The sequence below is a fragment of the Mirounga angustirostris genome, unplaced genomic scaffold (genome assembly GCF_029215605.1).
Source record: "Mirounga angustirostris isolate CCGP_5_RB_7025 unplaced genomic scaffold, mMirAng1.0.hap1 SCAF_2, whole genome shotgun sequence".
Taxonomy (NCBI): domain Eukaryota; kingdom Metazoa; phylum Chordata; class Mammalia; order Carnivora; family Phocidae; genus Mirounga; species Mirounga angustirostris.
In genome coordinates this window covers 45,435,444-45,461,606 of record NW_026991710.1, presented here as the reverse complement: position 1 = coordinate 45,461,606, position 26,163 = coordinate 45,435,444, and the positions used below count along the sequence as shown (strand labels likewise).

At 44.0% G+C, this 26,163-nt stretch overlaps 1 pseudogene; it reads left to right on the top strand.

The window, feature by feature from the left end:
* The first annotated feature begins 3,102 nt into the window (after positions 1 to 3,102).
* Positions 3,103 to 4,711, top strand: LOC123848951 (SUMO-activating enzyme subunit 2-like; annotated as a pseudogene).
* The last annotated feature ends 21,452 nt before the right edge of the window (positions 4,712 to 26,163 follow it).

Below are 26,163 nucleotides of genomic sequence, written 5' to 3'. Positions count from 1 at the left end.
CCCGCCGATGTGCTGTCTTCTCTTAAACTGGATTTGCCAACAAAGACAGGCCCTGAGGACATCAGAAGTCCTGCCCAAACCTCAAAGGACTGCATGGGTTTTGAGTAATGCCCAATCAGATAGAACATAATAGATAATTAAAAATCTAGGGGAGCCTGGGTGGTGCAGTCGGTTAAGACTCTGACTCTTGGTTTTAGCTCAGGTCATGATCTCAAGGTTGTAAGATTGAGCCCCATGACAGCTCCATGCTCAGTGGGGAGTCTGCTTGCGATTCTCCCTCCCTCTCCCCATCCCCGCTGTGCTTGCTCTTGCTCTTTGTGTGTGTGTCTCTCTCTCAAATAAGTAAATCTTTAAAAAAAATCTAAAGAGGGGGTGCCTGGGTGGCTCAGTCTGTTAAACGTCTGCCTTCTGCTCAGGTCATGATCCCAGGATCCTAGAATTGAGCCCCACATCAGGCTCCCTGTCAGCGGGAAGCCTGCTTCTTCCTCTCCCTCTGCTGCTCCCCCTGCTTGTACACTCTCCCCCGACCCTCTCTCTCTTTCTCTGTGTGTCAAATAAATAAATAAATAAATCTTTTTTAAAAGTCTAAAACTGTTACTCCTCAGTGAAAAAATCCAAGAGAACTGGAGGAAAATTATTCTTTTCTACCACTTTGTCTTCATTCTCCCCACTTCTGAGTATAAAAGCAACTTTGGGCCACCCAGATCCTGTTCTTCTCAAAATCTGAAGTCTGTCTTCTAGGCTCTGAAACTTGCATTTCTATGTTTTCCCATGTGTCTTAATGCACAGACCCATTCCCCTGCACAGGGCGTCCTTGAAGTCAACTATTGTGTCTTTTTGGTGTGTATTTCCATATCCTACTGCCAAATCATACCCAGGCATTCCATAAATATTTGCTAAAAGAATACTGTTTGGCCAAATAAGTGCCCAGAGTTATCCTATTGCCCTCTCTCTTCTCCCACATTAAAATGTACTCCTAGCAAAGGAACTGATCACTTCAGCCACCTTAAGATCTAACTAATACCACTTAGTATGTTGCCCTGCCCAGTGGCATTTTAAATCCCATGTAAATCAAATTTTTTCACAAACAGATTTGGAGACAGGTTCAAATAGGAGTGTTCTTTGTTTCTAAGCAAATAGGTATATCTTCTTAAGGCTGACTTTGAAGCCAGCTCTTATCAAAAAGATGAAGTGAAATTTTGGCATATTTACAGAAGGGTGGTAAAATTAGTCCTGTGATAACAGATTTGAGCTGCAAAGTGCCGCCTTAAAAACAAAAAAACAAAACAAAACAACTACAGTCTACCATAGCAACACTTATTAAGGTGAGATTTAACCAAAGACCATAAAATCTTAAATGGTAGATAATAAGGTCATGCCAAGTTACTATTTTCAGCTCAGAACAGATGACAGGACAGGAGGACATAAATGGAAATTAAAAGAAAAGGGATTCAGAACAGATCAGAAGGTCACCAAAAATAATCAATGGCTCAAATGACTTTCTGGACTCATTCACTTGTACAGAAAATATTGGGTCATTGAAAAAGTAATGAGATGATATTCTTGGGAAATGGAATAGTTAAAATGAATGAGTCCGGATAGGCCCAGAGACTTTAATCATTCTGAAAAGAAACACTTGCTGGGACACTCTCTCCTAAACCAAGTTGAAATTTCATTCTAGGGAGACAACTAAGTATAAGGGAAGAAGACTTCACTTTCCACATTCTGTGAGCATTTGCAGCTCCTTCAAAGTTATAATGGTATTTAATATCAAGGGGCCTTTTATGAGTGGTGCCTCCTGCAGGATCGTAACAAGAAAAATAAGCAAGACAACCACTAAAGACATGGAGCCTTGGAGTTCATTCTCAGCCAGGCTCCCATCCAAAGTGGAAATCTCTGTGTACACACAAATCACACGTCTGCCAATGCATAATTCCAGGGCCAGGACAATGCTGAGACAACCCACTCTGCTATTGGGCAGCTCTAATTGTTAGATAGCCAGAATGGTTTCTTGCAGGGTCTGGCCTTCCTAGAGTTTACCTATTGGGCAGCTCCTTTGGATCTCTACACCACACGTGTCTACTTCTGCTTCTAAATGATAACTAGCAAATATTTAAAGGCAGTACAAGCTAAGCTTTCTTTTTTCCAAGTTAAATATCCCCATTTCCTTCATATGACATATTTTCCAGACTCTTTGCCCTCCTGACCACCATCTTTGGAAAAACTGCTAATGTTCAATCATACACACTCACATGAATACACAAACACACACACACATCTTAGAATCTTAGAGTGGAATGCTCCAAATTGAACATGTGTCCCAGATGAAACTACCTTCTTTGATCTAGAAATGCCTACTCTGTTATCATAGCAAAATAATAGTAGTAGTAACTACTATTCACTGCAGCCTACCATATGCCAGATACTGGGCTAGCCACTTCGCATATGTTATTTCTAATCATAACCACAGCCAATTTTAATAATCCCATTTTATAGATGATAAAATTCAGAAAGCGAACAACTTGCTCAAGTTCATAGAACTAGGAAATAGCTAAGCAAGGATTCAAATTCAGCCCTGTTTGAATTCAAAGCTGTCATTCTTCCCAAAATGCTATACTGCCTAATATTTTCTTAATGACTACCTCCCGGTTCTTTCATTAAAACATGATCAGGGGGCCCCTGAGGGGTTCAGTCAGTTAAGTGTCCGACTCTTGGTTTTGGCTCAGGTCATGATCTCAGGGTTGTGAGTCAGGCTCCACACTGGGCATAGAACCTGCTTAAGATTCTCCCTCTCCCTCTCCCCCTGCCCCTCCCCTCCCTGCTCATACACGCTCACACTCACTCTGTCTCTCTATCCCTCTCAAAAAAACAACTTGTGATCAGGCCCCAGGAGCTGGTCAAGGCCGTGGCCAGGGGCCAGGTGCTGTTGGTGGATGTGGGTGGCGTTGGCTGCGAGCTCCTCAAAAGCCACGTGCTCACCAGCTTCTCCCACTACGACCTGGATACTATCAATGTTAGCAACCTCAACAGACAGTTTTTGTTTCAAAAGAAACGTGTTGGAAGTTCAAAGGCCCAGGTTGCCAAAGAAAGTGCACTACAGTTTCACCCAACAGCATCATGAACCCTGACTATAATGTGGAACTTTTTCAACAATTTATATTGTTGAATATTGGCTATGAATGCTTTAGACAACAGAGCTGCCCACAACCATGTTAATAGGATGTGTCTGGCAGCTGATGTTCTTCTTGAAAGTGGGTTACCTTGGGCAAGTAATGACCATCAAAAAGGGTGTAACTGAGTGTTATAAATGTCAGCCCAAACCTACCCAGAGAAATTTTCCTGGCTGTAAAATTCACAATATACCTTCAGAACCTATTTTTTGCATCGTTTGGGTAAAGTATTTGTTCAACCAGCTGTTTGGAGAAGAAGATGCTGATCAAGAAGTAGCCCCTGACAGAGCTGACCTGAAGCTTCCTGGGAACCAGTGGAAGCTGAAGCCAGAGCCAGAGTATCTAATGAAGATGGTGACATTAAACATATTTCCACTAAGGAATGGGCTATGATCTGGTTAAACTTTTTACCACACTTTTTAAAGATGATACCCAGTATCTGTCGACAATGGACAAACTACGGTGGAAAAGGAAGCCTCCATTGGACAGGGCTGAAGTACAAAGTCAAGGAGAAAAAACCAATCCATCAGATCAACAAAATGAACCCCAGTTAGGTCTGAAAGACCAGCAGGTTCTAGATGTAAAGAGCTATGTACATCTTTTTTCAAAGAGCACTGAGACTTCGAGAGTTAATTTAGCAGAAAAAGGGGATGGAGCTGAGCTCATATGGGACAAGGATGACCCATCTGCAATGCTTTTTGTCACCTCTGCTGCAAACCTCAGGATGCATATTTTCAGTGTGAATATGAAGAGCAGATTTGATATAAAATCAATGGCAGGGGACATTATTCCTGCCATCTCTACAACTAATGCAGTGATTGCTGGGTTAATAGTATTAGAGGGATTCAAGTTATTTGCAGGAAAAATAGACCAGTGTAGAACAATTTGTTTGAATAATCAACCAAACCCTAGAAATAAGTTTCTTGTGCCTTGTGCACCAGATCCTCCCAACCCTAATTGTTACATTACGTGCAAGCAAGCCAGAGGTGACTGTTCTCACATTACAGGATAAGATAGTAAAAGAAAATTTTGCTATGGTAGCACCAGATGTCCACATTGAAGACGGGAGAGGAACAATCCTAATATCTTCAGAAGAGGGAGAGACAGAAGCTAATAATCACAAAAAGCTGTCAGAATTTGGAATTGGAAATGGGAGCCTGCTTCAAGCAGATGACTTCCTTCAGGACTATGCTTCATTGAGCAATGTCCCTCATAGTGAGGACCTAGGGAAGGGTGTTGAATTTGAAGTTGTTGGTGATGCCCCAGAAAACATGGGGCCCAAACAAGCTGAAGATGCTGCCAAAAGCATAACCAATGGCAGTGACGTTGGAGCTCAGCCTTCCACACCCACATCCACTGCACAAGAGCAAGATGATGTGCTCATGGTTGATTCAGATGAAGAAGGTCCTTCAGATGCTGTTGACATCAGTGAAGAAGAGAGAAGTCGAGAGAGGAAATTAGATGAGAAAAAGAATATCAGTGCAGAGAGGTCACGTACAGAACAGACAGAAGAGCCTGATGATGTTATAGGTTTAGATTGAACAGAAATGCCTCTAAACAGAACCCTCTTGCTGTAGTAGATCATCTGGGCAGAACCAGATTATTTGTCATGTGCTCTGTTCCAAAGGGAAAAAATTGACACCAGTGACTTAAAGATGATTCTGCTCCCTTTGAAAAAGCATTCATTTTGCTAGAACAATTAGAAACATTGCAGTATGCTGTTTTGAAAGTAGGAATATGGTTTTAAAACCCTTTGAACAAAGTGTGTGCATGACCAGTCATGAGATGAAACAACACGATGCATGTTGCCTTTTAATGTCAATACCCTTAGGTATCATTTAACGGTTTTAAAATATTTTAGTTTAGTAAAGTTGATGCTCGGTTATAAATAGTATGCCTTTATTTTTGGTTAGAAGAATTTTTTTTTTAGCCTAGATCTAACCATTTTCATAATCTTAACTGACTGAAACAGATTCAAAAAAGTATCAAGTGCTATGCACTGAAACTTGTTTTTAAATGTTAGCTGGCACTATGTATATTCATGTAAAACAATGTTAATTTTACTCAAGTTTTCAGCTTGTACTGCTTGGCGTGTCTGTGTACGAAGCCATTTTTTTGTGTATTGTTACAGTTTTGGGTTATTTATATTTGATATTTTGTAAAACTCAATTACGACTATATTGTACTTATGAACCAAATAAATGGCATCTGCATACTTGTTAAAAAAAAAAAAAACTTCTCATCAACCTCACACAGCACTTTCATGTATGTTAAAGATTTGCACCCAGCAGGGAGTAAGTTACTTTACAAGATAGTGGCATTCATCACAAGGCATGCTAGGAGAAAGGAACTGGGCCCAGGTTTGGAGGGACACGGGACTGTGTGGGCAGAGCTGTGGGAGGGACACGGGCACGGGACTGTGTGGGCAGAGCTGTGGGAGGGACACGGGGCTGTGTGGGCAGAGCTGTGGGAGGGACACGGCGCTGTGTGGGCAGAGCTGTGGGAGGACACAGGGCTGTGTGGGCAGAGCTATGGGAGGACACGGGGCTGTGTGGGCAGAGCTGTGGGAGGACACGGTGCTGTGTGGGCAGAGCTGTGGGAGGACACGGGGCTGTGTGGGCAGAGCTGTGGGAGGGACATGGGGCTGTGTGGGCAGAGCTGTGGCACCCAGTATAGGCCATCACTTGTCCAAACCCTAACCCAAGCAGACACACAGCCAGTGCAGCCCATCTCCAGGGGTCTCCCAGAGACCTGTGGGAAGACAAGAGCAGGGACACAGCTTCAGAGATACAAAATATTCACCATGAGAATGTCAAGCTAACCCAAGGTCCTACGTGGAATCCTGCCTCCACCAGGCCCTCAGAGAGTGTATAAAGTCATGAGGAGAACAAAACCAGGCTTTGCCCCATGATCTAGAAAAGGGGTGAAAAATAGGAAAGCCCTAAGTATCCAAGAGATTCAGACAAAAGGAAACTAGGCCCAAGCTCGTAAAACCTCATCTCCTGTGCAGTAAAAAGTTAGCTAGGCAGGCTTGGGGTGCTCAAACTCTGCACATTTCAAAGAAAGGACTCACTCTTACTGGGATGGAGCCCCCATCCCCTGGGCTCCTGCTCAGTGGGGAGTCTGCTTCTCCCTCTCTCTCCGCCCCTTCCCCTGCTTGTGCTCACATGCCGCATGTCCTCTCTCTCTTTCTCTCTCAAATAAATAAATAAAATTTTAAAAAAGAAAGAATAGAAAGGAAGAAAGAAAGGATTCGTCCTTAACCAGTTATGGAGAGATAACCTGTAAACCCTTGGAATATCCTACCTAAGAAGAGTATCTTTGCATACCTGGGGCCCAGGGCCATGACAGTCTATGTTAACAATGTGATATAAGGTAAATGCCTATTTTTGTTTGCCTGGGATCCTGGGCTATACTCTGGGGAGGCTGGAGACTGAGTAGCTAAGGTCAGTTACACAAGCACTCTATGCCTACATGACTGACCCCTCAAACCGTGCACACCAAGGCTCAAGTTGGCAATACTTCATGTGTGTTGTCATGAATCACTGCTGGGGGGATTGAGTGGTATCCATGCAACTCCACTGGATGAGGACAACTAGAAGCTCACACCTGGTTTCTCTCGAACTGCACCCTATACACCTTTTTCCTTTGCAGGTTTCCTTTGTGGTGTCCTTTCGCTCTAAGTAACTGTACCTATGAATATAACAGCTTTTCTGAGTTCTGTGAGTCCTTCAAGCAAATCGACAAACAGTAGTCTTGGGGATCTCATCCATACCTCCCAATGGCAGAATGGGTAGAGGAGTGGTTGAAGGGCTTGGAGCTCAGAGGCAGAGCCCAACACAAAGGCTCATGCGAAACCTCCCTCTTTGCTGCCATATGCAACTCTTATATAACAGACCCACTGACCTCTCAGTGGTAGTATGGGAGAGCCATATCTGCCTGCAGAAAATGGGGTTGTCATTTGGAATAACTGGGATGGATCTAGGGGTAAAAATTCACACAGATGTCCCCATTTGGTATCCGTTCAAATGACTATGTTTTTTTTTTAAATAAATGTATTGGCAGAATCTATGACTCTAATTGTGAAAGTAATATATATTCATTGTCAAAAATCTGGAAAACAAAACAAAATATATTAAAAAGAAAACAGGCCATGGGAATCCCACCACCCAGAGGTAGGCACGGTTAATACTGTGGTACAGCTCTTTCCAGTCAATTTCTTTTTCATGAATATGCAGCAGTGTCCCTGATGAGACAGAATTTAAAATTTTTTGTTAGCAAGAAAATCTGCAAGTTAAAAGTTGCCAGCCACTTCCATGTCTAACAAGTCATCTTGGGACACATTTTTGTTCTAGAAACAATCACATGGACAGTTTCTTTTAGTTTTGCAGATGTAAGGCAGAGGCACCCATCATAAGGCAACAGTGTTCTTTGTCATGGAACATGTTTCTTGACAAAGGCTGCCCATCTCACCCCACTGCTAGTAAAGCCAAATGTCACTGGAAAGTAGGTGAGCCAATCTGAGAGGGAGCCTAGAAGCTTCCTAGGAGAAAAGAAATCAAGACCCCAACTACTTCTTCTTGGCTTCACTAGTTTTCAACATCTCTGATGAGTCAGTTAGTCTTATATAGGAGCCCAGATTACCAAAGTGTTGGTGTTTTAGTTTAGACATAACACGTGGCCTAGACAGGAACCCTCTACTGCAGCAGTCACCCGGGCACCATGGGTTTGAGAATACAGTGTATGAGGGCACACTAAGAAACAGAAACCCTGGGCGCCTGGGTGGCTCAGTTGGTTAAGCAACTGCCTTCGGCTCAGGTCATGATCCTGGAGTCCCAGGATCAAGTCCCGCATCGGGCTCCCTGCTCAGCGGGGAGTCTGCTTCTCCCTCTGACCCTCCCCCCTCTCATGTGCTCTCTTTCATTCTCTCTCTCAAATAAATAAATTAAAAAAAAAAAAAGAAAGAAACGGAAACCCTGGGAGCCCAGGCCATTATTGGCACAGAACCATGAGAAGAAATCTCCTCTACCCAGCACAGTGAGACTCTCCCCTGACCAGCTGTGATCCATAGCCAGGGATGGCCCCAGGGAGTGGTCACTAGACACCAGTGTTGGAAGAAGCAAATCCAGCCCACAATGGACTAATAAGATTCTCCAGGGCACTCTCCACAAGGCACGTATTCTTTAGTCTGAATAAAGTGGGCAGAGGAGCCTTAAGTACATCACAAGAAGGGGATCACTGAGAAAGAAAAGAACATTTTCATGCTGAGTGAGATAGGGCCTCTGCTGGGTTCACTGGAGACATGACCATATTTTATACCCCAAGCTGACAAAGCAGAAGCTACACACTATACAAAAATATAAACCCACATGGTGTGTAACAAAAGGGGATTAAACTTCATAATGTAGATTTTGTTCCCACTAAACATTATACAGTTGACCCTTGAATAACACAGGTTTGAACTGCATGGGTCCACTTACATATGGATTTTTTTTAAATAAATATGGTCCAGCACTATAAATATATTTTATCTTTCTTATAATTAATAATATTTTCTTTTCTTTAGCTTACTTTTTATAAGAATAGAGCATATAATACAAAATATGTGTTAACTGATTATGTTATCAGTAGGGCTTCTGGTCAACCACAGGCTCTACTAGTAAGTAAGTTTTGGGGAGTCAAAAGTGATATGTGGATTTTCAGCTGCACGGGGAAGTTATAACACCATGTTATTCAAGAGCCAACCATATACTGAGCATTTTCTGACATTACACACATTTGAAAACATAGTATTAGTAGGTAATAATAATAACAACTAAGACTTGTGTAGTGCTTATGTAGCTAGATAAGGAAGATAGCTAGATAAGGAAACTGAGGCATAAAGAGGTTGTGTAACTTGTTAATGACATGGCTAGTAAATGGAGAAGCTAGCATTTGAACCCAATTTTGTATACATAGGATATATAAACATTTTCCTATAGTGAGAGTTCGTTTTCCACATTTTTCCACTATTATAGATACGCAGAGATAAACATCCTTAAACATAAATCTTTGAAAGTCAATTAAAAATTTTAACCTAACTGTAGAACTTCACATGTGTTGAACTCTATCACTTTTAAAAAAATGTTTTTGGGTACAGTTGACCCACAATGTTACATTCATTTCAGATGTGCAACATAGTGTCTCAACTTCTCTGCATGCTCTGCTCACAAGTTGTCTACCACCTGCCACCAAACATCACTATTACAATATCATTGACTATATTCCCTCCATTTTCCTTCTTATTCCCCTAACTTACTCATTCCATAACTGGAAGCCTATGTCTCCCATTGCCCCTCACCCATTTTGCCCATCCCCTCATCCCCCTGGCAACCACAGTTTGTTCTCTGTATTTATAGGTCTGATTCTGCTTTTTGTTTGTTTATTCATTTGTTTTTTAGATTCCACATATGAGTGAAATCATATAGTGTTTGTCTTTCTCAGTCTAACTTATTTCACTTGGCATAAAATACCCTCTAGGTTCATTAATGTTATCACAACTGGCAAAAATCTCATCCTTCTTTATGGCTCTGTAATATTCCTCTGTCTCTCTCTCTCTCTCTGTCTCTCTCTGTGTCTCTCTCTCTGTCTGTCTCTCTCTCTCTGTGTGTGTCTGTGTGTGTGTGTTGTACACACCACATCTTCTTTATCTGTTCATCTATTCATGGACACTTGGATTGCTTCCATATCTTGACTATTGTAAATAATGCTGCAATAAACACAGGGGTGCATAGATCTTTTCAATCTTTTTGTTTTCTTTGGGTAAATACCCAGTAGTGGAATTATTGGATCATATAGTTTTTCAATTTTTTGAGGAATCTCCATACTGTTTTCAACAGTTGCTGTATCAATTTTTAGTCCCACCAACAGAGCAGGAGGGTTCCTTTTTCTCCACATCCTCGCCAACACTGGTTATTTCTTTGAATTCCAGCACTTTTCATTTAGACCTGTGAGATTTTCTTGGATCTTGATTCTGCAATTCAGATTTTCCACTTTCCCCCCAACCTCTATGTCATTCTTAGTTAACTGACCTGTTCTCCTCAAACAAATACTTTATCTTTTTTTTTTTTTTTTAGGAATCATTTCTTTAATTAGGCTCCACTCCCAACATGGGGCTCAAACAACCCTGCAATCAAGAGTTGCATGCTCTCCTGACTCAGCCAGCCAGACACTGACAAATACTTTATCTTAAGCTTGACCCCGACAAAACAAGTTCCCATGGCTTTGTCCCTGTCTCTCCCAGCAGTTCCTCTCACACTCAGGCTCCCACTTTGTTAGCCATACCATGCTCTCTTGGGCCACAGGGCCTTGCCACATTCTGCTCCCTTTCCTGAAACCTCCTGCCTTCCTCAGGTAAACTCCCAACAGTCCTTCACATCTCGCTCAAGCTGAGGCCAGGGTGAATTCCTTGTTATGTACTCACAGAACATATTCTTTTCCTTCCAAGTGGGAAACTCATGTACTCGGTCATGAAATTATCTGATTAATAGCTGTCTCCCTTATTCACTGAAAGATTCCATGACAGCAAGGGCCACACCTGCTTTCTCATCATGGTACCCAGTGCTGCACTTAGTCTGGAGTGATAGTCAATGCATATTTGCTGAATGAATGAATGAAGAATGAATGAATGAATGAATGAATGAATGAATGAATGAATACAGCATCCCATGGCATAGCAATAGAACCACTGACCTTCCATGTTGATAATAACATGCCTGGATTCATCAGCTTTCTTTGAGTATGGCATTCTAATCAGTTATAATTTATGACCTACACACGTTCCTATCCTAGCTCCAGGATACTGCTAGAGAGTGTCAGACACAGCTGAGACCAAGCCATCCTGTGATTGACCTTCTCTACTCTCTCCTCCCTGCAGACAACCTCTATACAGCCTCCAGTTTTCCTTCCTAAGGCAGCTCTGATCACACAACTCCCTGATTAAAAACCTTTTTGGGTCCAGAGTGTCCTCAGGATGAAGTCCAAGCTCCTAATCATGACATTCAAGACCCTTCACATTTTGGCCCTCACCTGCCTTTTCCCTATTGTCTGCTGCCCCTAACACGGCCACCCCCACCCCACATAGTGCAATACCACAAGTCTTCCTATACACCATGTGCTTATATATCCCTGAGCCTTTGCTCTCTGTCCCCAGAATGCAAACCCCTCGACTCTGACAAACTCCTACTCATCCTTCAAGGTCCAGGTCAAAAGTCACTTCCCCTTTGAAAGTCTCCCTGTCTCCTTCCCACTCCCATCAAATGCAGAACTAATTATTCCTTCTCTTAAATTCTTGTAGCATTTTGTACATACTTCTACTTTAGTATTTTCACCCTGTGTTACATGTAGATGTTTGTGTTCTCTGAGGGACTGTGAGCTCCTTGAGGGCAGGGACCATATCATTCACCTTGATCTCCCCAGAAACCACCTCTGTTCCTGACACAAAACAGACAGTCAATAAATGTTCACGCTGCTGTGTCTTTGGGTATTACCCCATGCCACAAGCCTTGTGATACTTTCAAAAAACAGACTTTTAGAGCCATTGCTGACCAACCTGCCTAAGATCCAGGGGTAGGTGGGATGAGGAGATTCTCAGCAACAGAAGTGGTAAGTTCCCCATGGGGACCTCAGCCTCTGCTTCCGCCACCATCACCACAACCCACTAACCCCCCCAGCTTCTGTCAGTCCAGCAGGGAGGCCTGCTCAACCCTGCCAGCCCTCTCTGCTGCCCGTCTGTTCTTTCTGTGCTTTTTGGCCCTCTACTTCACCAGTTAGCTACAGTTCTGGACTGGCTCAAGGTGAAGCAGCTACTGAAAGAATATAGAAAAACCTGTGCTCAGAAATCAAGGGCAGATCGGGCTCCCTGCTCAGTGGGGAGCCTGCTTCTCCCTCTGCCTCTGCCTGCCGTTCCCCCTGCTTGTGCTCTCTGTCTCTCTGTCAAATAAATAAATAAAATCTTAAAAAAAAAAAAAAGAAATCAAGGGCAGAGAAGACTGCTGGGTTTCTTGAAAAACTGAAATGGGGACATTCTGGGGCTCTGACTCTCGCCTCTTTCTTCCTCCTTCTACTCAGCTCGCTGCCTCAGATTGCTTATCTTTCACATGCCCCCTCCCCTAATTTATGTGACTTTTCAGCTGAGCTCTCCATATTTAACTAGAACATTTCTTTCAGTGTTCCAGTCCTAAAAATCTCAAAAGAAGGCTCTGGTCATCCCATTGCCACCCCAGTTTCGTAGCTTTGGATCAGGTGTCCTGTCCCAGGCCAACCAGCCAGGACTAAGATAGAGGTTCAGATCATGTGGCCAGGTTCCCTCAACAGGATGGTGGAAGGAGAAGGGATGTTTAGATTCAGCGGCTGCATCTTTAGTTAAGCACAAGGTAAGGACATTTTTCAATCTCAGACAAGCCTTGAAAGAGAAGCACCAGCTATCTGGAAGTCAAGCATTGCTATATAGGAGACAAATATTGCCCACCATCCTCAACGGAATAGCCCGGAGACTGCTTTCTCAACATTATTCCAAGCAGCCCCTGTTAGTCTGGCAAAATGAAGACATGGGTCTGTAGCTTAAAAGAGAAATTTTGACTGGAGATGAAAATGTGGTCATCATCAGGATTAGTGAGCAATAAATGGTGATAGTAGAGAGGTGGATGTGGGCTTTGGCTCTAGGCACATAAATGGGTTTTGGGAGGTTGAGAAAAGTGAGGAGGCCTAAAGACAGAATGCTGGGATCAGGGACATGGAAAGAGTTGGCAAAGGAAGAAAATTCCTGAAGAAAAGGAAGGAACAGCCAGAGCAGTGGGAAGTCTTAAAACCAAGACCTAGCCAAGGTGGGATAGAGTTTGGAGGAAGGGAGAGTGTGTCAAATCTAAAGAGATCAAATAAGACAAGGATGAGCTTCTGAAACGTGGAGAGGAGAGGGTGGAAGAGGATTGAGGATTAGCAAACCACCAGTTGGTTGGGGTGGGCGTGGGGGGTGCCCTGAGAGATAGAGGTGAACAGCGGAGAGGAACTTGGTGTTAGAGATTTTTTTTTTCTCCAAGATAAAGTTTACTTGAAGATGTTTAAAAGCTGGTGGGAGTCAATCTATTCAGAGAGGTTGAGAAACAAGCGAGAAGGGGGGAGGATAGTTGGAATGAGATTTCTGAGGGTATGGGATCCGGAGCACCCTGTGAAAGACCCCACTTGGTCAGGAAGAGGGACCGCCTCCACCACAGGCAGTTGCGGGTCCCAAGGTCAAGTCTAGGACAGGGACCACACCGGACCCAGCCCGCCGCCTTCCTAGCACGGCTCCAGCGCAGCGCGTGACGATGGTGCCCTCTAGTGGCATATAGTCGGCATCGTAGGGCACACGGAGCCTCTGTTGGCAGAAGACCCTGAGCAAGAGGCGTGACCCGGGCGGGTGAGGGGCGGCGGCGGCGGCGGCGGCGGCGGGGGGGGGGGGGGGGACACGGTGGCCTCTAAGGATAAAGTTCACAGCACAAAAGGAGTGGGGGGATAAAACCATTTAGGTTGGGGGACATTTATCAGCCTTCCCTAGAGAGGAGGGGGGATAGAAAACGGTCTGGGCCAATTAGCCAAGGCAACCGTTACGCCCCGAGCCACAAAAACACGGAAGTCTGAGTTCGCCCCGTGCTGTGGATTCAGACCTGTTGTGACCTGCCAGGCGCAGACCATCTGTGGCTAGTGCAGCACAGCAGCATCGGGGGAGTCGCGGAGGCGCTGCTACCTGCACCTCGAAGCCAAGCCCCGAGAAGGGGGGGAGGGAGACAGAAGGGCTCGTCCGGGGAGAGGCTGCATCGGCTGCACAATGCTGCCATCTACCGGACAGGCCCAGGAATGCGCGGCCCGCCCGGCTCTCGCCCGGGTTCCCCGGGCACTTTGAGGCAGAGGGAGCCCGGTCCTGCTCTACAGCAGTATCAGGATGGGGAGGTTTTCAGGCTTAGCGACACTGAGACTCAGCTGGCTCACACAGCAACTCGGGAAAATATGCAGGTGTTTTGTATTTTCCATCCTAAAATAACAAAGAAAAATCAAACACCTGAAACAAACATAATGTTTGTTAACGAACTGGAATTAAAATTCTAAAAAATAACAACAAAGAAGCCGCTAGAAAGAGAAAAACTCCCCTGGCCAAATAAAATCTCCAATAAAATGTATACAACGAAGAGTAGATCAGTATCTGGGGTCTGGAATGGTGTGGGTGGCAGTCTTAGGGTCCAAGGTCGTTCTCAGCCTTACAGATCGGTGGAGTGCGTGGAAAGAAGGCTTGGGTCTCGAGTCTGTTAGTTTCTCTGAGCTCAGTTTCTTCATCTCTAACATGCCAATAATGTTGGCCTCAAAGGAATGTTTTGAGGATCAGATATACTGATCCTTGGAAAGAGTGTGGCAAGTATAAAGCTACATGTCATCACAAATGTGATAAAATGGGAACTCTGGTTCCCTATCAGAGGTGACTTAGCAAAATATCCCACAATCAGGAGTTGTTGTTGGTGTTGAAGGGAGAATTTAAGAATCTCCATTCCATTTTGGCAGATACTGTTTTTAATAAAACCTGTCTTTCCTAAATGGTTTTCCCATGCCATCACTAGGGAGGTTGTAAGGAAGAAATTAAATCACTTCAATAAAAAACATACCTCTCCCTGAAGAGAGAATGATGAGGGCATTTGCTTTTTGGAGTTGTATCTGTCGAGTAAAATATATGTCAGTCTTGGGGCACCTGGGTGGCTCAGTCGTTAAGCATCTGCCTCCAGCTCAGGTCATGATCCCAGGGTTCTGGGATCGAGCCCCGCATCGAGCCCCGCATTGGGCTCCTGCTCAGCGGGAAGCCTGCTTCTCCCTCTCCCACTCCCTCTGCTTGTGTTCCCTCTCTTGCTGTGTCTCTCTCTGTCAAATAAATAAATAAAATCTTTAAAAAAAAAAGAAAGAAAAAAATGTATGTCAGTCTTATTTTCGACAGTTAAATGCTAGACATTTTTGCAGTGAGCATGATTTTCCCCATATTACTTAAGAGAATACTGAGGTTCATAGAGGTTAATTTTCCAAGGTCAACAAGCAAGTAAGCAATGGGTATAAAACTCACAACTGGGGGAAAGAAAAATCAATTAACTTTGGATAAATCCAGCCTTGAGCATAGGCAATATACCAGCCCATCCATAATGTCATTTCAGATGCAATATGAGGACTTCCCTGCTGATAAAAAGCAATTTCTCTGCCTACTTATAAAGAAAACGTTACCATTAGAGAATTATTCTTCAGGTTTAAGACATTTTTGTTCCCCTCTTTCGCAAAGCAAATTCTCCTGAGAATGCTAATAACTTTAAGCTTTTTTAGTGATTTGTACCTGCATAAGAAAAAGTTTATTGTATTCTTCCCTAGAGAGAAACTTTTGATGAAGAGATAGATGAAAAGCATGTGGAGAGTCTGAATACAAAGGAACACAAAAAGGGAGGCAGGTTGCCCCAAATTGCCTATTTCACTATTTTACCTAGAATTTTGGCTTTGACGATAGGAACTGTTTTTGGTGCCAAAACATCATAGACTGAAAACAACAAAGTTGGAGGACTCACGTTCCCTCATTTCAACACTTACTGGAAAACTACAGTAATCATGGCATAAGTGTGGTACTAGCACAAGGATTAACATAGAGATACATAGAATAAAATTGAGCGTCGGAAATAAACCTTAACATTTATGGTCAATTGATTTTTGACCAGGATGCCAAGACAATTCAATGGGAGGGAAAATAGTCTTTTCAACAAATGATGCTGGGAAAACTGGATATCCACATGTAAAAGAATGAAATTGGACACTTTAGTCACACTATATGCAAAAATTAACCCCATATGGATTATAGACTTAAACATCACAGCCAAAACTATAAAACTCTTAGAAGAAAATAGAGGAGTAAATCTTTGTGAACTCAAGTTAGGCAAAGACTTCTTAGCTATGACATCAACAGCATAAGCAACAAAAGTAAAAATAGATAAATTGGACTTAAATTTTAACTTGTAATTTGGGGGCAAGTGGGTGGCTCAGTTGGTTAGGCGTCCAACTCTTGATTTCGGCTCAGGTCATGATCTCAGGGTTGTGAGACTGAGCTCTGTGCTGGGCTTGGAATCTGCTTAAGATTTCTCTCCCTCCCTCTCTTCTCTTCCCCTCCCTGCCCCAAGCTCGCATGTGCATGTGTGTGTGTGTGCACTCTCTCTCAAAAAATGAAAAAGAAAACATTACATAAATATTTGTTGAATGAATGAAGCATGACCCCAGGAGACTTTTTCATTGACATTAAGCTGCGAGCACTCAATTATGTGCTTACCTGTGAGCACTCAATTATGACCGTGCTTACCTGAGTATGAAATAGTACCCATGCTGTGAACTACCTGTTAAATGTCAAGGTCCAGAGGCACCTGGCTGGCTCAGTCAGAAGAGCATGTGAATCTTGATTTCAGGGTTGTAATTTCGAGCCCCACATTGGATATAGAGGTGACTTAAATAAAACTTAAAAAAAAAAATAAAAACAAAAAATACATGTCAAGGTCCAAAGCAGATGACCTGCCCCATCACCACTAGCAACAGTGATATCAAATGAAGAAGCAGAAGCTGAAAATAAAAGCATTTAGGGATGCAGGTGAATCTAGAGTAACCCAACAGAAATGTAACGTGAACCATGTGGGGATGTTTAATGGTCTAGTAGCAGCAATTTTAAAAAATTAAGAAACAGGGGCGCCTGGATGGCTCAGTCAGTTAAGCGGCTGCCTTCAGCTTGGGTCATGATCCCGGGGTCCTTGGGTCATGATCCCAGGGTCCTGGGATCAAGCCCTGCATCAGCTCCCTGCTCAGCAGGGAGCCTGCTTCTCCCTCTGCCTGCTGCTCCCCCTGCTTGTGCTCTCTCTCCCTCTCTCTCTGTCAAATAAATAAATGAAATCTTTTAAAAAATTTAAGAAGCCGCAGGTCAATTTCATTTTAATAACATTTTATAAATTATTATTTTTAAATATAATTATTTTACCCAACATATCCAAAATACCATTTCAAAATATAATCCATATAGAAATTATGAGTAAGGTAGTTTACCTTCTTCTTTCATACTGAGCTTTTGAAATTCACTCACCCCTCGACTAGCTGCATTTCCGGTGCTGGACAGCCACACGCGGCTCATGCCAGCCCCCTCTAGAGGCAGGAGCAGCATGATGTCCGACCACTTGCAAGTAAGGATGAGTGGCGTCCTCTGAAGCCCTGCTTATTCCATGAGCCTCACTTGAGTCTCCATGGGACTAATGTCCATGTCCCCGTGTCTTCTCTGATTTGAGAAAAATCAGAACCAGGGTCACTATGTACCCGGAGTCCATGGAGCCAGATGGGGCCAAGACTCAGGACCTGCTATTAACAACTGGCAAGACTTGGGGCAAACCACTCTGTCTCTCCGGGGGCTGATATGCTCCCAAATGAAATGTTGATCCTGCACAGGGAACTCCGGGACGCCAGCCTGAACTCCCCAAACATGGAACTAGTTTGGGGTCCTACTACTGGCTGCTTCTGCAGAATGGATGAGGTTTAACTATAAGAAAGAAGGAAATTGGGGCACCTGGGTGGCTCAATCGGTTAAGTGACTGACTCTTGATTTCAGCTCAGGTCATGATCTCAGGGTCATGAGATCGAGCCCTGCGTTGGGCTTTGCACTCAGTAGGGAGTCTGCTGGAGATTCTCTCTGCCTCCCTCTCCCTCTGCCCCTCTCCCTGCTTAATCGCGCAAGCTCTCTCTCTTTCTCTCTCTAAAAATAAAATAAATAAAAACTTTAAAAAAGGAAGGAAATTCTACAATATGTGACAATATGGATGGATCTTGAGGACGTTATGCTAAGTGACATAAGCCAGACACAGAAAGCCAAGTATGACATGAGTCCACTTATATGAAGTATCTAAAATTGTCAGATTCCTAAAACCCCAAGACTGGAATGGTGGTTGCCAGGAGCTAGAGGAAGGGAGAAATGGATCATTAGTAATCAACAGGCATAAAATTTCAGTTAATGAATAAGTTAGACTTTTTGCCAAAATTAGATTTTTCTTTCAATGGCTGAGGCTTGAAAGGGAGCTCCCACTTTCCCCAGGACTTCATGAGACCCCTCCCTGTAGGAGGCTGGCCCACGAGAGGCCACTATGCAGTGGATTTCAGGGTTGCAGTCCATGGAGGGCGCTGGTGGTCCTTTTCAGCCCAGACAAAGGAGATTTCACAAAGAGCCAATCAACTGCCAGAACACAGAATTGGGGGCACTCTCTCTAAGGCGGCCAAGCGACACACATGCTCATACTCTCTCTGCCATTCGCACCATCCCAGAAGCTCAGAGACCTGTGGACTGGGACACTTATACATGTCGGCATCTCCAGGGAATGATGCCAGGGTCAGTCACAGCAGGAAGACAATCCCAAACTCAGCGGGAGCCCTCACAGCTGCTTCCCATCCTCTGCCCATCGTCTGGTTGCCCATCACCTGCACCCCTTCAAATTTCTATCAGAGCAGCTTCTGCATGTCTTAGCCATGGAGAAAGCTAAACGTTCTCCTATTCTCTAATTTATACATTGGTTTCCTAGAGCCCTTGACATTAACCTCCTCCCAGATGTTACCAAATTCATATCCCCGTTCATTGATGTCAGCCTCTTTATCTCTTAGAAAGGTAACAGAGGGAAAAGAAACAAGCCCAAATGGTGGTTTTTGGTTTTTTGGTTTTTGGGGTTTTTTTGGCTGCCCATAGTGTTCTTGGAAATCTGTTAGCAAGGCATCCAATGCCTTCTCCCCTATTGTTAGCACCAGCTGGCCGGCATCTACGTTGCTCTGCAGAATCGAGCCTGGCGGCTTTCTGCTCTCTACCAAAGTAAAAGAGGAGTCGTGGGTAACTGGGAAATTATCTGAATGAGATTTTTAAAAAAATGTTTAAGATACTTCCTGTTTAAATAGACCCTTACAGGAGGGCCGCTGAAGCAGGTACCCTTTTTTTTTTTTTTTTAAGATTTTATTTATTTGACAGAGAGAGACGGAGCGAGAGAGGGAACACAAGCAGGGGGAGTGGGAGAGGGAGAAGCAGGCTTCCCACTGAGCAGGGAGCCCGATGCGGAGCTGGATCCCAGACCCCTGGGATCATGACCTGAGCCGAAGGCAGACACTTAACGACTGAGCCACCCAGGTGCCCCAGGTACCCTTTCTAAGCCCCGTCCTAGGGCAGCCACAGGCTCTCAGGACTGCTGGGCAGGGCAGGATCAGAGGAAGCAGGTACAAGACAAGCAGACAGATGGAGGATGGAAAGAAGTTGGAGAAAAGGTAAAAAAGAGGATGGTTCTGGTGGCAGGGAGGAGACGTGTTTGTTGAATGCCTACGTGGGAGACGTGTAGGTGAGCCACCCAGCCTTCGGGAACGTGCATGGTGCTTCGCTGCAGGAATGCGGCCAGCAGACCGCCTCCAGATACCAGCGCGGGCTCTGCCTCTGCTGCAGGACTGCCTCACACAAGGCGGGGGGGGGGGGGGGGGGGGGGGGGGGGCGGGCCTTCCCAGGGCAACCACCTCGGTGGGGCTGAATGAGGCTGGATCTGAAGGGCCCGCCATCATGGCCCCTTGTGGGACAACTCATCTGGGCGGCACTCACCACAGGACTCCTGGGTTGCCTGAGGCTTTCTGGGGCTTGCATTGGGTCTCAGCCTCTCCTTCTGCCCGGTGCTGCTTCTTCCTCTTGTATCGCCCAGGAGCTGATCCCTAATATATGCCTGTACCTCAGTCTCTGCTTCTGAAAACCCAAACTGCAGTGGCCTGGATTTGATCATACTAGATATTTTACACATGTTGCCCCTCTTAATGTGCACTGTTGTATATAGAGTGTGTGTGTGTATATAGTACATTGTATATAGTAATACATAATATATAGTATACTGTATATATAATATCGTATACGGTATAATACTGTATAGTGCATGTATATATAATATATAGATACATATTATCAGTTCCCTTTTACAACTAAGGAAACCAGCACTCTGAGAATGTTAGTAACTTGCCCTTGGCTCGCACGGTGGCAGAAGTGGGCTTTCAGAAGACCCTCCGAGTGAATTGCTGATGACCTAAAGTGTACCAGAAAGTCAGGGAAAGAGCAGAGATGGGAGAAAAACTGCAGTCACCTTTTGGAGACTTTTGGAACGTACGCTGCACACAAAATACTCCTCCTACCTGGCCAACTGCTGACTACAATCCCTTTCTTTCCAAAATCGAAGAGAAAAATTAACATATAAATCCTGAGAATTGCTTCCACTTAATATATTCACATGGTTAAGCAGCAAGCCCCCAGCACCCTCACTCTCTGCCGCTCCCCATCATCCTCTGCTTTGCCTCCCACTCCCATGTTGCCCCAGATCCCCGCTATCATGAGAGAAGTGATCTGATAAACTACCTCCTTCAGAGTGACACGCAAATGACAATGTGCGTACATTTTGCGAGATAATTCAGGTCGCGGCTAATGTTTAACCTGAGCACTGGGGTTCCAGATTGGAAAGCTATTTTAAGGCAGGAGGATCATGACATTTGCTGTCACTTTGCAGATTTGTGTCTGGAAGTCCAATACTCCCAAAGCTGTTTATCTCTTCCTGGTTATGTTGCCCATAATTGAGATAAGGTAGACAATGGTCCTTTAGAAATTGTCTAGTGGTAAAAATAGCTATTCTTTACACGGACGCAGTTAACATAGGTATTTTTTAAAAGCCAAAGTAGAATTCTTCATTAAGCAACAGCATGAAACAAACACTAGTCTCTAAATACAACAATTAAGGGAAGTCTTTTTAATACAAATAAATACAATCGCTTGAAACCCAATTTTACTAGTCCTTTCAGTAAGTGCTTAATCTAAGTGTAGTTTCTTCCCTCAGGCTTGATGACTATCACTCTGCCTCTTTCACCCTCCAACACTGCTGGAGAACACGTCTGAGTTTCTCCAGCCCAGTTGTTGGCACGTCTCAGAATCCTCTATCCAGTGAAAAGGTCCAAAATGTGCCACCCCAAAATGTGCCACTTTGGCACAGGGTTATTTTGAGCTAAAGGCAAACTGAGAGTCAAAAGATGTAAGAAGAGTTCTCTGCCCTCCCCTTACCTGCCTAAAAGCAGGGCATAAATTTCCCTTTGTGAGTGTATCCCCCCCGCCAACCGCCACCCCCACCAGGAAGAGAATTCTCTATTTTTTTTATTGAAGTATAGTTGACATATGATTTTTGAGAAGAGCTGAGAAAAGCATTATCACAGAGACGAGTTTGCATAAACGTATCTTATTAAATAATCTTTATGTTCCATTAGTTCCCCCATATCTTTCCTAGTCACTCCCCCACAATTTGTCATGCCTTGAAGCCTGTTAGGGAAAGTCATTGAAAAGATGTGACCGCCAGATGACCCATGAACTGGACCCAAGCCTTTAGAGGCTCTGCGCCCCCTCCCCTGTCCTTGGAAGGTAGGTTCTGATTGCCTTTCCCATTCCCAGAGGCTCCTCCAAGGACACAGCCTTTAGATAGTGATGTCATGTTGAGAACACCTGCATAGTGTACGTGACTAAGCCCAGTTAAGGCCTCTTTATAACTTTAAAGATTTGGTGGGCGGGTGCAGGGATCCATCCGTTCTTGTTGCTGCACAAGACAAGCTTATTAAGGGGTGCCTGGTGGCTCAGTCGTTAGGCGTCTGCCTTCGGCTCAGGTCATGGTCCCAGGGTCGTGGGATCGAGCCCCCCATCGGGCTCCCTGCTCCGCGGGAAGCCTGCTTCTCCCTCTCCCACTCCCCCTGCTTGTGTTCCCTCTCTCGCTGTGTCTCTCTCTGTCAAATAAATAAATAAAATCTTAAAAAAAGAAAAAAAAAGACAAGCTTATTAAAACCTGCCACCTACCAACCTGGAGTGGCCTGCCTCTTTCTTCCATCTCTATGGGGGCCAGTTTCAGATTACATCAGGGAAGCTCCCCAGAGAGTTGTCTAACCACTTCTTTGAGTTTCATTTCTTTTCTGTGAACTTGTGCTAATAAAATTTGGTAAAAATTTATGCTCTTTTCTCTTGTCAATCTGTCTTTTGTTACTTTATTTTTGTAAGATTTATTTATTTATTTGGAGAGAGAGAGAGAGTGGGAGGAGGGGCAGAGGAAGAGAGAGAATCTCAAGCAGACTGCCTGCTGAGTGCAGAGCCCAACACGGGGTTTGATCCCACAACCCTGAGATCAGGACCTGAGCTGAAATCAAGAGTCAAATGCTTAACTTACTGAGCCACCCAGGTGCCCCTCTCTTTTGTTAGTTTAATTCACAGACCTTCAGTTACTGAACTTAAGAGGGTAGGGGAAAGTTCTTCCCCCCACCCCACACCAACATCAGCTACAGGAATCTTTTTTTTTTTTTTAAAGTTTTTTTTATTTATTTATTTGACAGAGACAGAGAGAGCAGGAACACAAGCAGGGGGAGTGGGAGAGGGAGAAGCAGGCTTCCTGCTGAGCCAGGAGCCCGATGTGGGACTCGATCCCAGGACCCTGGGATCATGACCTGAGCCGAAGGCAGTCGCTTAACCAACTGAGCCACCCAGGCGCCCGCTACAGGAATCTTTTTATTCAAGCCAAAGAGCCCTTTTGGTTACTATTGAGTTTCCCTCTGCCTGAGCTCAAGATTTATTCTACCTAACAATGCAGGCTCTCCTTTTCTCTACTTCAAAGGAAAACACTTTCTGAATCATCTGTCTACTGAAAGGGAAAGCCCATTATCTCCTGGGTTTTCTCTAGGAGTAGAAACCCTTGAGACATATGGAGAAAGTGCAAGCCTGGAAGTTAAGAGGTTTGGGTCTTTTCCTCACTCTGTTCTATGACCTTTGCAATAACCAGTCTGGACCCCAGTTTCTTTACAGAGGGAAGGGAAGCAGAAGAGTTGACTCTAACTCCAGTTCCTCCGCTCACTCCCAGAGTCGCTCCAGCCCCTCACCTCTCCAAGTTTCAGTTTCCCCATCTATAAACTGAGGGGAAAGGAAGGTGACTAGATCAGCACTTGCCAAGCTGTGGTCCTCCTCCCCCACCACAACCACCACCCCACCCAGCAGCGGCATTCGGAATTTATTAGAAATGCAAATGTATGGGCTTGCTGAGCCCTACCTACTAAGTCAGAATCTCTGGGATGCAACCCAGAAGTCTGTTTTAGAAAACTTTTCAGGTGATTCTTACTCAAATTCAAGAACCACTGGCAGGAATGATTTCACAGTGCTCTTCCAGATTAGAAACCCTTAAACTCTTTTTACCCCAACTTTAAGATCTTGCTCCCTCCCTCTTTCTTTCTCTTAAGAACAAAACAAAACAAAACAAAAACAACCTGCTCCAAACTTCTCTCTCTACAGACAACTAACTTCAAGGGACTTAAAATAAAATTTGCATTCAGTCATTTCCATAGCAACCTTAACAAAACTACTAAGATGCTTTTGTTCTTTAATATACCTGCTACTTCTTTTAAAGGGGCTGTGTTCCTTTTTCAGCTACAAATCCAATCTTATGTAAGGATATCTCTTAAAAACATCTCCGTAGTTCATAATTATAGTCCCAACCAGCAGCACAAAGAATGTCATTTAAATCCTATCCCTTAATTGATCCTATATGCCTGCTCTTCTAAAGGCCAACTCCAGATGGAACACAATCTAAGCTCCTAAATCTGCAGGAAAGAATCTGTCTCCATAATAGTATTCCACACACCATTATTGATTTCACACTCTATCCACTGACCCTACTTCCAGAAATAGCTGCCAACTCTAATTGGTGAGCCACCCTCCCCCCTTCTCAGACCATGAATTTCTGGTGCAACTGGTTCTGCACCCAGCTCCAGGTTTGGCCCATAAAAGCCTTCCTGGCCCTGGACACAAGACCCATGTCATTCAGAGGTAGGAATATGACCCATCGAAGCCAACGAGATGTTGACTGAAACTTCTGGGATATACACATGTGATATTTCTCACTGGACTAGAGCCTGAAATGATGATACCTAGAACTCCACAGCTGTTTTAATCCCATGACAGGAGACCTGTCTGAGATGCAGCCACTGAACAGTAGAACTGTGAGTCCAGGAGAGTGGAAGTGGGGCCAGATATCATTTCTGAGCCTGTATCCTGAAATGCCTGAAACTAGCTCCCCTCTCCGGACCTTCTGGTACAAGGTCCATCAAATTTCCTTTACTCACTTTGGGTTGACTTTCCTATCACCTGGCACCAAAAACATTTTAATGGGTACATAGTATAAATTAATACATCTTCTGTTAGGCAACGTGTCAGTGCCTATAAAAAAATTTCCATGTGCATAATTCTTGTCCTAGAAATTCTACTTCCAGAGGGCGCCTGGGTGGCTCAGATGGTTAAGCGTCTGCCTTCGGCTCAGGTCATGATCCTAGGGTCCTGGGATCGAGTCCCGCATTGGGCTCCCTGCTCCTTGGGAGCCTGCTTCTCTCTCTCTGTCTCTGTCTCTCATGAATAAATAAATAAAATCTTAAAAAAAAAAAAAAAAGAAATTCTACTTCCAGAAATGTACTCTTCAGAAATGCTCTCACAATTTTGGAAATAGACACACACACACACACACACATTCATGAAGTTCATTGAAGTATTGTTTTCACAGCAAAGAGTTGGAAGCAACCTAGTGTCATTTGATAGAGAAATGGACCAATAAATCATGTTGCATCTGTACCATGGGACACTATGATGTCATTAAAATGAAAGAGGTAGGGGCGCCTGGGTGGCTCAGTCGTTGAGCGTCTGCCTTCGGCTCAGGTCATGATCCCAGGGTCCTGGGATCAAGCCCTACATCAGGGTCCCCAATGAGCAGGGAGCCTTCTTCTCCCTCTCCCTCTGCTGCTCCTCTGCTTGTGTTCTCTCTCTCTCTCTCTGTCAAGTAAATAAATGAAATCTTAAAAAAGAGAGAGAGAGTAGGACCCTGTCTATCCTTATATCCCTTCTCTAGCACAGGGTCTGACACATACAGGGGCTCAATGGACATTGTTGAATTAATAACCTGTTCTTTAGTCAAACCATTTCTGAAGATTTTTAATGTGAAGTACAGTATTTTCACTTCCCTTCTCTGAGCTGTACTACAAGACTAAGAATTATAAATTAAGGAAGAAGCAAATGAGATGGTACATATGGAACCTTCTGTAAACTTCAGAGTCCCATACAAAACTTGGTGAGTAATGCTCAGGAAACTGGTTAACTTCTAAGGAATGGCTCCATCATATTCCCAACTTAATAGCTGATTTTGAAAATAAAGATTGTGGAGCAGTAAACACTTCAATACATGGGCTAAAGTATGTTTTTGTTTATGTATTTTTAGAAACATGCCTCATTTGTGCATTTATGATATTAACAAAGAGAAAAGCACAACCCCAATCATAGAGTCAAAGACTCTGAGAGCTAGAAAGGACCTCGGTCAAGTATTGCATCTATCACCTGATAGATGCAAAGTCTGGCGTCACCCAGAAAATTCTTCAAAGAGCCAAGAGAAGACCCTTTATCTTCTGGCTGCCATTCCTCCTCTAAATCATGCCAGGTCTGAAATTCTGATTGTGCTAGTCATTGTCAGAAAATGGCTGGCATCTGGCCTTTCACTGTAAAATCAATATCCCAATGCAAAAGTTAAATCAACATTATGCTCAGTGTCAATGATAACAAATTAAGCTGCTTTAAGCTCAACAAAAATAGCTTTTTCTATCCATACAACTTTTTCTTTCCCTTTCTATTCCTTCTCTTCTGCCCACCAAACTCACACTTGTCCTGGATACACCAATGCAAGTGGCAATTCAGAAAGCTTCAGCAGCGGAATGCTAGTCAGAGCAAAGTCCTATTCTCAGCCACAGGAATAAAGCAGTTGAAAATGCTGTGCATTCAAGTCACAAATGGTATGATTTCTCCCTGAGATTGTCCGATAACAGAAATGAATGATGGTTCTTT